Below are 11,705 nucleotides of genomic sequence, written 5' to 3'. Positions count from 1 at the left end.
GACCTTCGGCAAATTAAATAACCTGCAAGAGTTTCATTTTTTCCATTTTTAAAATAGAAATAAATATGTGTATCACACAAGGCTATTATCAGGATTAAATTGCATAGCATATGTAAAACACCTGGCAGAGTGCTGGGCAAATAAAACGTATATATTTCATACATATACATTACCTCTCTCCTTGCCTCCCATTTCAAATGGATTAACAGGTCCTATTGATCTCCTGCTGAAATATTTTATTAGTCTTTCTTTTCTTGAATATGTTCTCATTAAACTCCTTCTCATCAAATGTTGCTAGTAGAACAGCCTTTTATTCAATACTTCTTCTCCGGCTCTGTTTTAGTCATCTCTCTTATCTAATCCATTCTCTAAATTTCTACAATATATCTTTTGAAAACAGAGCCAGACTATCATTCACTATTTATTGCTTTACACATTTACTACACAAGTATGTACGTATGTATTGCATGGTTCTAACTGTTATAAAGGGGCATCACCAGTGTACCAAGGTGCAAATACCCTTCTGTAACATTGACACTTATTTCTTTGGAGTTTCAGGTACACATATTCACCTTTATTAATTTTTATTTTTATAGCACATTTTAAAAATTTATGATTGTAAGACACTTTCTAAATATGTCAAAAAGTTTTAAGGAAGTAACTTATGGACACTTTCAGATAGAAAAATAAAAATTAGATATTATAAGGATATGCTCCACATAATTTCTCTATTAAACATTAAAGCTCTAAAAATCTTAATGGCAAGCAGCTTTCCATGGATTTAAATATAGACAAAAGCTTATGAAGACCTTTGTGGGAGGGTCTTATCTCTAATGGAGATCATAAAAACGGATGTATAGGAGGCCCTCAAGTTTGCAAAGGGATTGCACCTATTTTGATGGAAAGAGGTGCCAAGAACTGTGAATGGTCCGAGATATTACTAACTAACCTGCCAAAGTTCCATGGGGACAGGTAGCAGTCATGAGACTCCTGAATCAGAAACAAAGAGTAGTTTATCACAACTGAGGACAAGAGTATCAGTACCAGTTCCCCAAGTCTCAGTTCCCACGGTGCAAAGCAAAGAGGACCACATGACATTGAACACACTGAGGATCATGTTATTGGAGAACGTGACTGAATTTAGAAGACTACATGTATCTTTTCTCATGGTTGGTAAACCCGCCTGATATTTAACATGGAGGGAGACAGTGTCTTTCTTATACTGATGAGTAAGCAAATCTGCCCTGTGGCTCCAAATATAGAAACTATGGAGTCTTGTCAAGGTAAGCAAACTCGACCTTTGACCCAAAGAGAGACACTCTATGTGTCTTCCTGGACTGTTGGCTATACCCTTGAAAAGATATTCCTGAACAAACTGTCATGCCTCACTCACAAGACATTCAGAAGCAAAAGAGACCCACGAAGAGTTATCTCCTGACCGAAAATGGAGGCAATTAAAAATGAATATCATCCATTCAAAGACCATCATTTTATACATTACATTTCCAGAAATTTTGTTGAGAATTTTTGCATTGATGTTCCTGGAGGATAGTTGTTAGTACTTATAAATGTCTTTGGTTTTGAGACCAAGGTAAAGCTGGACTCATAAAATGAATTAGAAAATACTCCCTCTTCTTCAGTTTTTCTGAGTTTTCATAGAATTGGTAGCTTTTTATCCTTGACTGGCAGATGTGTTTCCTTCAGAAATCACTGGACCTTATGTTATTTTTGGTGGTTTGTTTGAAAAAGGTTTTAACAATTAATTTAATGGATATAAGGCTGTACAGATTATCTAATTCTTCTTGAATGAACTTTGGTAGTTCTTGTCTTTCAACATATTCTCCCTTTTATCTAAGTTTTAAAATTAATCAACATTAAAACATTTTTCATAATATTTCATTTTCCCCTAATATCTGAAGAATCTGTATGTCACTGTTGTTACTCATGATATCAGTAATTTATGTCTTTTATCTTTTTGTTCTTATTGGTCTAGCTAAGCATTTATCAATTGATCTCAAAGAACTATATTTTTTATTGATTTTTCTCTCTTGTTTGGCTTTCTATTTCATTAATATCTTTTCTGATTTTATTACTGCCTGACTTTTGATTACTTACAGTTATATTTGTTCATCTTTTTCTGATTTCTAAAGGTGGAAGCTGTAGTAAATGATTTAGTACAGGTAATTAGAGTTTTTTAAAATAGGGATTTAATACAGGTATTTAGTTATATGCTTGATCTCAGACATTCCAGTTTTCATTTCTAGAGACTTGGTTGAATTTTTAATACTATGCACATTTCTACTTAACTATTTGATCATATGGGATACAGAAATTATTCTTAATGTCTTTGCAAAAGCTAATGTCTATGTTAGTTTTGATTCAGTTTCAATGTATTGATTTTTCTCCTCATCATAAGTTTTATTGTTCTGCTTTTTGTATTCCTTGGTATCAAATGTTTGGCCCACCGGCCTAGGGTTTTCTTCTCTCTTGACTCTGAGTGCCTCGAATCCTTGCTATCTCTGGTGATCTCCAATACCTTCAAACATAATCTTTCCTCAACCTCACTTTTCTAACTGTTCTAACCAAAAATAACATTACATGCAAAACATATAGAGAACTCATATAACTCAATACCAAACAAACAATGCAATTTTTAAAAAATGGGCAGAGAACCTGGACAGACACTTCTCCCAAGAAGACAGGAAAATGGCCAACAGGTGTGCGAAAGAATGTTCAAGTTTACTAGCTATTAGGGAAATGCAAATCAAAACTACAATGAGATACCACCTTACACCCATTAGAATAAGACCAGTAATAACAAGGGTTGGAGAACTTGTGGAGAAAAGGGCACCCTCATTCACTGCTGGGGGGAATGTAAACTGGTACAGCCACTATGAAACACAGGCTGGTGGTTCCTCCAAAAATTAAGAATAGAGTTTCCACATGACACAGCAACCCCTTTTCCAGGTATCTATCTGAACAATTTGAAAACACTTATTTGCAAGAAAAGTGAACCCCATGTTCACTGCCACATTATTCATGATGTCCAACACATAGAAACAACCAAAGTTTCCCTCAATAGATGACTGGATAAAGACGATGTGGTACGTATATACAATGGAATACTTACTACTCAGCCACCAGAAAAGATAAAATACTTCCAATTGTAATAACGTGGATGGATCTCGAGAATATCACACTAAGCAAAATAAGTCAGAAAATGTCAAGAACCAGTTGATTTCACTCATATGTAGGATATAAAACTGAAAGCAACAAATTAATAAATAAGAAAAACAAGCAAATGCTCATAGACACAGACAACAATATGGTGGTTACCAGAGGGAAGGGGATAAGGAAGTAGTAGTGAGTAAAGGGGTTCAAGTATATGGTGATATAAGAAGATTTCATTTTGGGTGATGGGCACGCAATGCAATATACAGATGATATATTATAGAAATGTATACTTGAAGCCTATATAATCTTATTAACCAATAAAATTAATTAAAGCATTTTTAAAACACTTAATATGTGCTGAGCATTGTGCTAAATCATCCTATATAATGAAAGGTTAATATGCAAATCAACCGAATGGCAGAATGACAGGTCACTATGATGCACACTGACCCCCCAGGGGGCAGAGCTCAACGCAGGAGCTGCCCCCAGTGGTCAGTGCACTCCCACAGGGGGAGTGCCGCTCAGCCAAAAGCAGGGCTCATGGCTGGCTAGCACAGTGGTGGTGGCGGGAGCCTCTCTCGCCTCCGTGGCAGTCAGACATCCCCCGAGGGCTCCTGGACTGTGAGAGGGCACAGGCTGGGCTGAGGGACCACCCCCAAAGGCACAAATTTCGTGCACTGGGCCTCTAGTGTAAGTATATTATCTTATTTACTCTACACAACAACAACATTAAGACTGGGTAATTCAAATCTTGCCACAAAGACTGTGTCATACTCTCTTCCCCAAAGACAACATATTTGGTTTTTGTTTTGTTCATTAGAAATCATATCACAAATTACATGTTTTTGTATCCTAGGAGTTACCCTTGAAATGAGATGATTGGGTTTCTGACAATTTTATTTTCATTTGCAATTATGGAGAGAATGCATTTTAGAATTAGAGGTTGCTTGCAGGTCCACCCTGGGTCCTTGCTATAATATTACACATCCTATTCTCTGCCCAGTGGCAGTGAATAGTTCTGGCTTGGGAACTGCTATTATTTAGCCACCCCTCCTGCTGGCTGAATGCTTGCTTCATTCAGAGTGTACACCTCCTTCCCTTTACCTTCTTCTGTGCCTGCTCCCTCTCTGTGCCCCAATTGCCTACTCTGACAGCCCCAACGTAGTCCCTCATCACCCGCTGCTTACCTTGACCATGAGTTCCATCACTACCCAACACAATGCTTTGCCTGCCATGATTCCCTCAAAAAATGACACCATTTCCTCCCCCTGAGGAAGGAAACTAGCCCCGAATCCTGTCACCTCCACTCTTTCATCTGATCTGAGAATAAGACTGGAATTGCACGGCTCCTCTAGTGCAGGCTACAAACTGAAAGTCAGAAGAGGCAAGCCAGCCATCAGGGAAGGTCGCTCACTCAGTGGCAGCCCAGAATCCAAGCCCATGTCTCTTGGTTTGACTTGAACAGAATAACAGTAAATCAAAATTATACTGTTCACATCAGAAAAGAAGGAAAGTCTATTTCTCTATGCAAATCTACAGCATTATATATGAGTCTTCTAAAAAGCAGAGACCCAAGTAAATATATAAAGATGTACCATATTTCCACAATTCAAAGCTCACCACTTTTCAACATTTTTACATTCTTGTAGCTTACTGTGGTAAATATATGCATCATCACAGCACTATTTGCTTCTTTGTTTTTCCTGAAAAATATTTAATTAAAAATGTGTTTTGGAATCCAGGAAATTAGTATTTACCGAGTTGTCAATGGATATTTGTCTCTGTAGACATCATAGACTTCAGGCTCATTATGCAATTTATGCTCTTAGTACATAATTAAACCAGCTTCTATTGATAAGCTTTGGTCATAGCAAAATACAAATAAGTTCAGAAAGATAAAAATCATTCCTTTCTTTTCTCTATCTGTACACATTTCTGTTTTTAAAATGCCATATTTACTATAGCATCACACACTATTAATTGTGTTAACAATTTTTTACCTTAACTAATTGTAATAATGGCATTTTGAGTAAAAAATGATATATTTTATTGTAATCAATTAAACAATTTTGTATGGACTTATATTTTCTTGAGGAAAAAGTTCTTGTGATTTTTAAAAATATGTTCAGACCCTTGAAAGAAAGGTAAAACAGTTTTGAAATGGGTATAAATTATTTGTAGTACTTTTATTCAATTTTACATTAAAGCAAAAAATCAAACATATTTTTCTTTAGCCTTCAGGATTTGAACTCCTATGATCAATAACATAGGCTGTCATAAGGTATTTGACTTATTTCCCCTCAAAGTACATATAGAGGTCCTCTCTTAGGGCTTTGCTTCTTTCACAGGAAGAATTCCTGCACAGACTATGAAAATTATACTTAGGTTTAATTTTGTAACTATATAAACCCATCCTGTTGTAGTAGGCACTAAATTATGGATTCTTAAAGATGGTTTCATGTGATTTTATTTGCTTTGTTTTCAATATTTGGTATGAAATTGGCAATAGAGAATGCATTATTATGCACTTATGGTCTCTCTTCTGGGTGCTAGTTTTCTGCTGATGTTAAAAGAAATTCCGTCTGATAAACTGTCAGTAAAAACCATATCTGTAGTTAAAGTGTTCGAGCTACACTTTATATTCCTTTGAGTAAAAATAGAAACTTTACGTGTTGAAAAATTGCCATGCACCAAATGTGGCAAATTTGCAGTTTCTTCATATATAGAGAGTCAGGAACTCAATATACATGAACACTACTGCCTCAGTATCTATTCCAAAGAGTGAAAAATTCTCATTATGAAAGGTATGTTAGTAAAGAAGGCACTATCCATATATACAAAACCCTAAGCGACCATTACAACTGAACGACTGGAATGACTGGTTGATCAGTCGCTATGACACGCACTGACAACCAGGGGGCAGATGCTCAATGCAGGAGCTGTCCCCTGGTGGTCAGTGCGCTCCCACAGCCAACCTCCCATGGCCCCTTCCCCCAGCAAGCCAGTCCCCATCGGCCCCTGGTTCTAAACCATTCGTAGAGACCTGCTTCTGGGTTGGGGTTTTGTAGGTAGCAGAGCAGCTCCCTTGCAATCTATTGAAAGTCAGCCCTCAACACAAGGGTTTATCTTGCTCTGGTCCTCTCCCTTCCCTGGGAGCTGCTAGCCCATAGCGGTGGTGCTGCAGGCACCCCACGGTGAGGGAAGGAGGAAGTGGGGAGGCGGGGAACTGTGTGGTGTGCAGGGCGGTGTCTGGCGGCGGTGGCTGGCGTCCATTCCTTTTGTGCCTGGCCCAGCAACCTTAGCCTCCTCTCCCAACCCCGCCAGGGCCTTTGGGCCCGGGCTGAGACGGGGAACCAGGAGTTGGGTGGCTGTGGACACAGTCCCTTTCCCAGGGGGGCAAGGGCCAGCTACCTCCTTGGGGCTGGCAGCCAACCTCCTGTGGTCCCTCTCCTCATCCTCCCGACCCGTGCAAAAATTTGTGCACCAGGCCTCTAGTGTATATTTTATAATCTGACTCTAAATTTAAGATGCCCAGGAATTTAGAATGCTTTAACATTAAAATTGTAGTATTTTCCATCTCATTACACTTTAAAAATAGAGTATGCTAAATCCTTAACAGAGTAACTGAAACAGCATTGTTGCATGAGCTGATGTAATGTTACATATCAATGACCTTTGTCATAATTGTAGTTATTCTCCTAATGACTTTTTAAGCACTTTAATGTCTATGCAATGTTGCCCTTTTAAATTTTCTAATTTTAACCTTTCGCTAAATCATGAGACTAACATTTGACTTTTGTTGCATAGGAAACTTAACTTCAGTTACTTTTAACTAAGATATCAGATATAACACCAAACACAAACAATGAAAGAAAAGGTAGATATGACACTACCTTTTATAGAATAACTAGGGGCCGGGTGCACGAAAATTCATGCACTCAGAGGGGGCCCTCAGCCTGGCCTGCACCCTCCCACAATCCAGGACCCCTCGGGTAGGGTCCCTAGCCCTGGCCTGAGATCAGTGCCTATCAAGGCTTTCTTTCCCCCAGCTGCAGGCAGCTGGCCCCACCCCCGCCACTGCCACTGCTTGCCATCTGTGCAGAGCTTCCCCCCCCTCCCCCGTCCCCTGCCACCGGTGGCCTCCCTCTGCAGGCAACAGGCATGGGGTGCAATGGCTTGACTGGCCTGGGCCTCCCTCTGCGGGGCGATCACTGGCCAGCCACATCTGCCACAGAGTCGCCGCTGGTAGCCTATGACTCCCTCTTTCTGTGCTAGGGGGTGGGGCCAGCCCTGTGAGAAGCCGTCTGCCTACCTGATTGCCCCTAACCACTCACCTGCCTACCTGATCGCCCCTAACTACTCTGCCTGCCTGCCTGATCACCCCTAACCCCTTGCTTAGGAGCAGATCCAGCCCAGTGAGGGACTGTGGTGGTTCTGGTCTCTGGTCATTCCGGTCGTTACGCTTATGGTGGCTGGCCTTTTATTATATAGGACTAGAGGCCTGGTGCACAAAAATTTGTGCACTCGGGGGGGAGGGGGGCTCCCTCAGCCAGGCCTGTGCCCTCTCGCAGTCTGGGACCCCTCGGGAGATAACGACCTGCTGGCTTAGGCCTGCTCCCGGGTGGCAGAGGGCAGGCCCAATCCCTAGGTGCAGCCCCTGGTCGGGCTCAGAGCAGGGCCGATTGGGGAGTTGGGGCGCCGTCCCCTGTCACACTCAAGGCAGGGTCGATGGGGAGGTTGTGGAGCAACCCCCGTCACACACAGAGCAGGGCGGATCAGGGGGTTGGGGCACCGCCACTCTCACACTCAGGGCAGGGCCGATGGGGAGGTTATGGCTCTACCCCATCACACACAGAGCAGGGCCCGTGGGGGGGCGGGGTTGGGGAGCTCCCCCCTATCAGGCACAGAGCAGGGCTGCTCAGGGGGTTGGGGCCCCGCCCCCTGTCACACACAGAGCCGCAGGGCGATCAGGGGGTTTGGGTGCCGCCCCCTGTCACACTGATCCTGGTGCCGGGAGGCATATTACCCTTTTACTATATAGGGTAGAGGCCTGGTGCACGGGTGGGGGCCAGCTGGTTTGCCCTGAAGGGTGTCCTGGATCAGGGTGGGGTCCCCACTGGGGTGCCTGGCCAGTCTGGGTGAGGGGCTGAGGGCTGTTTTCAGGCTGGGGGTGACTGAAGCTCCCAACCGCTCCTTTTTTCCTTTTTTTTTTTTTTTTTTTTTTTTTTATTCTGGGCCAGCTTTAGCTTGAGGCTTGGCTCCAGCTCTTAGGCCTCCGGCTGAAAGGAGGTTTCTGGCCTTTGCTTACAATGTTGCCAATCTGCTGGCTGAAGTTGGGCGTATTTGTTACAATGTTTCTTAAACTGCCCGCTCAGAGGCAGCCGCAGGCGGGGAACTTTGGTTTCCTCCGTCACTGGGGCAACCAAGCCTCATGTTAGTTTCAAGCTGCCTGGCTGCCGGCCGCCATCTTGGCTGACAGTTAATTTGCATATCTCGCTGATTAGCCAATGAAAAGGGTATCGGTCGTACGCCAATTACCATGTTTCTCTTTTATTAGATAGGATATTACTGATGATACTATAACATAGTCAAATGTTCCAGGTACTGTCTTGGGGTCTTTAAATAGTAGACTAGGGACAGGTTATGCTCTCTTGGTGTCCGTAGTCCTTTTTTTAAAAAAATTAAATTATTTATTGTTTAAAATATTACATAAGTGTCCTTTCTCCCCCATTGACCACTTTCCAACTGCCCCTACCCCCCAGCATATTCCCTCATCCCCCCGCCCCCCCATCTGTGTCTATGGTTATATTCATGTGCATGCATACAAGTCCTTTGCTTGATCTCTTAACCCCTCACCCCCCACCTTCCCTCATAGGTTGGACAGTCTGCTCCATGCTTCTATGACTTTGGTTCTATTTTTGTTTATCAGTTTATGTTGTTCATTATATTCCATAAATGAGTGAGATCATGTGATATTTATCTTTCTCAGGCAGGCTTATTGTCTGGAGTCCTGCCAGTGTTTGATAAAAGGTCAGCACATGGTAGGTGAGCATTGTCAAAACCAATTTGTTTGTCCCATCAGTACAGTTTTTATGATTACACCTTCAACATGTTTTTTTTTGTATTTAAATTCTATTAAATGCTATTGAACTTTTACATTATATACATTGCAAAACATGCACAAAGAGTAATGGAAAAAGGGAGATAAAATTGAACATCACTAGAACCAGGTTCTCTTACTTTGCTCTGTGGACCATGGATTCCTGAGGCCGGCCCTTCCACCTGCAGAAGTGTGTTCAAACCTCCCCTCCGCGTAGTGAGAGACCTTTTGAAAAACTATAAAGAAGTGCATTCTCTGTGACATCAAGAGACACTCAGTTTAGTCTAGTGGTCTTAGCTTATTTCTGTCTTTCTGAGCATCTTATGACTTTTCCAATTTTTTTTTTTTGGAATTCACAAATATATGACTTTCATGCAACTGAATGACTTCTCTAAATATTGGTACCCCTGCCACAAAAAAAGGGATCCTATAATTAAGCACCTATATGATATTATGTCCAAACCAAGGCACTGCTAATAGTTACTGTTTCCCAGAATAGCAGGCAGAAATAGTGCTGTCCTGGAAAATGGTGGCTTACCTTTACCCCATCAATAATGAGGTTACTATGAGGTGCAGGTGGAATAACCATTCTTCCATAGTATCTTCCCTGAAGCCCTTTTACTAAAGGAACTTGTGCCTGGTGGTTTAAATTCTCACTAATCTACCTAGTGCTGGCTTTTATCTCCCTGTAAATCTCTTGTTCAACAGGTTTGGTTTTTGACATTTTATTAATATTTTCTTCCTCAACTTCTAAAATCTTCATATAATAATACATTTAAAAATTGAATAAAATAGGTTGCTGTTTCCCACCCCACCCCCATCATGTTTTAGACAGTGGCAAGGCTAAAATGTATATGGGGAGAAAAGGACCAGACAAAAAAAAGTGTGTGTCTGAAGGGGAAGTTTGTAACATAAATAAAAAAGTACAGCCCCCAAATGTCCTTAGTTTTAAATACCAGACAAGTTGCTACGAAGACCAGTTTGGTGAAGACTGGAATGGGAAACAATCCTCATTCTGAAAAGGAGGAACATTTTTCTCTATGTCAATTCAGTGACACCACCTTAGACAGAAAGGGACGACTTTGTTTCTCCACTCACTTAGGCGTGGGTTATGACAGCACTGCCTCTAGTTTCATTAGGCCACGATCCCTGCACTCGGTAATATTAACTGGGGAGAGACATGCAGCAGATCAGAACACAAGACTTGGCTGGATTGAACCAGCTAAACTAAAATTAATGGGTTTTGATCTATCAGATTTTAGAATATATTTTAATTTAATTAATTTAAGTTTAAATTGAGTTCATTTCTCAGAAAAATTCTTAAGAGCACAGTTAATTAGCTCAGGTTCAAATTTGTCAGCTGGTTCTAATTTGATGAGGGATTTCTTCTGGGTTCTTAATTGCTATATTTGCCTTTTTAAAATCACAAATTCAAAGTCCAAGGAAAACCCGCTAGCCAATTGCATTAATGCGTTGCAGAGAAAGCATATATTATCCAGAAGCATTACTGGAACTGTGTGCAATATTTTGAAAAAAAAATGAAATTAATGTGTGATAGCAGAACTGTAATTATGCTTTTCAGATATCACTGGAAGTTCAGTAGGAAAGTCTGTGTATTAAAAAAAATAATGCATTGTATTGAACAGAAGTGTTACAAAACAGTGAGCATAATGCTTTTGGAGAATGGCAAGTTTAAAGGACATTTTTTTTCATTTCAATTTTCAAAATGCAACTAGTATAAAAATATTTTGCTTATGTAAATGTTCTTTTTGAAAAATACATGGCAGAAAGTCATTTAAACAATCCATTTTCATCCTTAGTGAAGATGGTATTCTACGAAACAAAGTATCACATCTAACTGTTTCAATGTATGGCCTTAATTATCATTTAGAACTTAAAATTTTTCTGTAATTCTTTTTAAAAACTTTATTGTTGAAAGTATTACAGATGTCTCCCTTTCCCCCCATTGACTTCTTCTAGTCCACCCCTGCCTCCCACCCCCGCCTCCCTTACCCTATTGACTGTGTCCAAGGGTTATGCATGCATGCACACAAGTTCATTGATTGCTCTCTTCTAACCCACCCACCTACCCACCTTCCCTCTGAGGTTTGACAGTTTGTTCTATGCTTCTATGTCTCTGGATCTATTTTTGAACAAAATAAAGTGATGAACAAAAACAGACCTATAATTCTTTACGTTTAAAGCAATATGTATCTTTACATTTACATTGAGTCAGAATGCTATTCCAATTTCTATGGGAAAATTATGAAAGAAGAACAATGTCTTTAATTAGATAAGTTTGGGGTGACTATGATGAGCCTATTCATTATAAACAACTAGAGGCCTGATGCACAAAATTCGTGCAAGAATAGGCCTTCCTTCCCCCTCTGGCCACTGGCAGGCACCCGGGACCGGGCTTCCCTCACAACTC

This window comes from Myotis daubentonii, chromosome 17 (assembly GCF_963259705.1).
Source record: "Myotis daubentonii chromosome 17, mMyoDau2.1, whole genome shotgun sequence".
NCBI classification, from domain to species: domain Eukaryota; kingdom Metazoa; phylum Chordata; class Mammalia; order Chiroptera; family Vespertilionidae; genus Myotis; species Myotis daubentonii.
The sequence above is the reverse complement of the archived record's forward strand: the minus strand, read 5'-3'. Positions refer to the sequence as shown.